A 3,978-nucleotide genomic window follows, 5' to 3' on the forward strand; every position below is an offset into this window, starting at 1 on the left:
GGAAGAAGAAAACCCGGACAAAAGAGAGTGATAGAAGAAAACTGTATATGTTTTTTCTTACTTTTGCATAGGGGAATGACTGATTAAGGTCCTTGTCTTGATTTAATAACAAGTCTTAAGGGGAAAATAAATAAAAGAACACTGAAAATAATGAAAAGCTTCCCTCTAGCACATAAATGTTAACAGTGCAATATGTTTAGTGGAAGGCAATGGTGTATCTTGTTCTCATGTTTCTATGGAGACAATCTGCTAAGGGAGCAGTAAACACAGAATGCATCTTTCTTTCAGTGGCTAGAAGATAATGTTTTCTGAAAGCATTCAAGCTTTTTTTCTAGATTTGGGAGAGGAATTAAAGATAAGACAAAATAGATTGTACTTAGTAGAAGTAGAAGCACATGGTGTACCATGCATCTCAGTATGGATAACCTTCATTAGAGATGGTTAGTTCAAGCCTGTGAGTGTGGCTGTCAATCTGTGACAATTGTTCCTATTAAGTTAATAGGTTTTGTGGGTGTTCTGGGGGTGTTTTTTTTTTTTTTTTGTTTGAGGGTTTTATTGAAGTACAAAGTTTTGTAAGATGTGACATATTTTCAAATGGATATGACAAGAAACAACTGTAAAAAAGACCAACCTGCCAAACATTGGTGTATGCATGTAATACAAAAGCTGAAACTAGACATTTAAGAAAAAAGCTTTTATACATAACAAGTAAGAATAATAACTTCTTATCACAATGACACTCACCATATTATCTTTAAATGTGAATAGTCTCACAGATATATCCAAAAAAGGAAGAGTAGTGAACTATATTAAAAATGCAGAGTGCAAATAGCTATGCTACAGGAGGCACATTTAGACAGACATGAGCATGTAAATTTGATAAAGAAAGGATTTCAGGATGGTTATTCATCAGAATTCCTGGGACAAAGAAAAAGAGGAGTACTTATATTAATTGCAAGAGGAGCTGCAATAGTGATAGAAATGAAAAAAAGGTAATGGTAGAGTTGTAGTATTAAGGGGCTACCGGCAAAGGAGGAGGACTACACTGGCATGTATTTATATTCCACATAAAACTGCTACAATGGAACATAAGAAATTTCTGGGAGAAATAACTTTTAGCAGGGAATATTACTTATAGGTGAGGACTGGAATTTGATTTGCACAGTGAGGATGTGTCGGGGGGGCTAGAAGGGAAAATATAACAAAACTGAGTAGATTTTTGAAAAAAAAATATGAAAATATTTGGCATGGAAGATATGAGCTCAGTAAAATGAGTTCAGAGAGAATTTACATATCATTCCCCAAGGTACAAAAACTGGGCTAGTCGAGATAGAAGTTATATTTCACAGTTACGTGTGCATTTAATTGAAAGTTTTGATACATATCCAACAACTATTTCAGATCATGCACCCGTAATAAATAAAAATACAAGGTAATTAAATAAAAATTAAACACTGGTGCTTCCCCACCTATCTGTTAATAAGAGAGGAACTTAAGGAATGGTCAGTGGAAATTATACAGGAGTTATTAGAGAAAATACAAATTTCTTTTGAAAATATAGCTAGGGAGCAGGATAAAATTAAAGTAGAGTTTAAAAATAGAGTGATAAAAAAATAGAAAAAGAGATATGGACTTTTAGCACTACTTCTCAGGCAACAGAATGTAGAAAGGGTTATTTATTTATTTATTATTTATTTATTTTATTTATTTACATTTGTTTACCGGAAAATTCCGACTGGACCCAGGTCCTTTTTTAGTGGATGCCCGGGGATAAAATCTCCACATCATGTGCATGATACAGATACAAAGTTGCAGCAATAGTAAACAACATTACAGGTTGCTGGCTTTAATACAATAGCAAGATATTGATTATCAACAGTATATACAGAAAATGTTGCAAGTTAAGATAGTTTCTTGTCATTTATAATATTAGTAACAAAGTTGTCAGACAAGATGTTAAAGTATGTAAAGACAACTAGCTATTTCTGACTGAGGTTAGTAGTGGCGGTAGTATAGTTGGGTTAAGAGTCTAGGTGGGGGGAGGTTGTTGACATGCTTAGGGAGTCTATAACAAAGAAAATAACCAGAGATCCTGTACAAGTATTATAAATATTTCAGAAATGTTAAGAAAATCCATATAAAGCACAGAAATGTAGAAATCAAGAAAAAGTGCAAATGGAAATGTTTATGGAAGAATTAAATATGCCAAGGTTAGAGGTAAATGAGGCTGAATTACTAACAGGATAAAAGAAGATGATATAAAAATGATGATGTATAGCCAATCTACAGGAAAGTCCCCAGGAATAGATGGTATTCCTGTTGAAGCTTGGAAGCTAGTAGGGAAGAAAGTGATAAAGATCTTGAATGTTTTGTTTAATAGTGTTTTTAAATGAGGAGAAGCACCAACATCCTGGAAGAAAGTGGTGGTGGCTGTAATATCTAAAGACAGTAAAGACCCATCAGATCCAGCTTCATATAGGCCCATTTCAATTCTAAACCATGCTTATAAAGTGTTTATGTCTATAATGGCTAAAAGATTGGCAAAGGTGGTGCCAGCATTGATAGATATGGATCAATGTGGTTTTGTGGAGGGGAGGCAAACATTTGACAACTTTAACAGAACAGTGATAATCCAGTGGGAAGTAGAATATAAGAAAATGTCCCTGTTGTTGGTTGTTTTTGATGCAGAGAAAACATTTGATAGAGTAAGCTGGGATTTGGGGAAATGGAAGCATCTGCATTCTCTGATGAAATTATATGCTTAATTATGGGGATATATGAGGGACTGGAGATGAAAATTAAAGAAGGGGGTTCCTCTCTGATAAGTTGTGTTTGAGCAAGGGAACTAGGCAGGGGTGTCCTCTTTCCCTTCATTTGTGTTATATTTAGAACCAATGGAAAAATAAGGGACTCAGAAATTCTAGGATATAATTAGTATCATAGTCAAGAAAAGTTGGCTTTATTTGCAAGTGATATTATTTTATACCTGTTTATACCTGATAAAACAGAAAATGACATTTCAGTGTCATGAAACATTCTGAGACAGTTTTAACTCATTTTGGGATACAAAATGAATGAAGCTAAAACAAAGGCAATAGCTGTAAACTATGTACCCATACACAGATTTGTTCATTAATACCGATATGATACAATTAAGTACTTAGGAGTATGAATTAAATATAATTCTATTATGGCAGCCAAGGATATGTGGGAAGAGTCTAAACAAAAGATAATAGAAAAATTGAGAAATTGGAAGCTTTGTTTTATGGATATAGAATACAAGATACAAGCAGTGAAAATGTTTTTAGTCCCATTAGTTTTAAACACAGAACAGGAATAATTTTATCAACCAGAGGAAAAGTTGCGGATAGCAATTAATAGGTCTGAAGGATTTTATCAGGGAGGGGAAGAGAGCAAAAGTCATGTGGGATAAGTTAAACCTTCCAATAGAAAAGGCTCATGATTACCTGATTTGAACGGGTATTTCAAATCTACACAGTTAAGGCTCCAATACATAGCAAAAGCAGAAAGCTATATTTCAAAGTGAAAAGGGATGATAATAAAATGGGGGAAGCAGAAGAAAGAAGGAATGGCTTAGATTTTGGGTGCAGATCCTTATGGAGAATAACAGTAACCATACAGAATATTACATTTATAAAGTGGCAGAAAATATTCTAAGAACTAAGCCAATACAGGGATGGAGAAAGGAGATTCTGCCATTATAGATGACTGCAATTAGGGGTTTCAGGGAATAGGCAAAAGTGGGTTGGAATTTACTGGAGAAAACTGGAAAAGGAACCAAAGTATTGGTAGCAAATAATTAGACAGGAAAAGGTAACAGAATGGGAAGTGGTCAGGATTTAATTTGGACAGGGGAGTGGCCAAGATGATGAGCAGTTAACAGCACAGTTTTTTAGCTCTGCTTCATTTTAATATCTCTGACAGGATTTTTACTAAAAAAACTGAAATAGAGTATTT

The sequence above is a fragment of the Protopterus annectens genome, chromosome 5.part1 (genome assembly GCF_019279795.1).
Source record: "Protopterus annectens isolate FY-2018-M chromosome 5.part1, PAN1.0, whole genome shotgun sequence".
In the NCBI taxonomy this organism is placed as follows: domain Eukaryota; kingdom Metazoa; phylum Chordata; order Ceratodontiformes; family Protopteridae; genus Protopterus; species Protopterus annectens.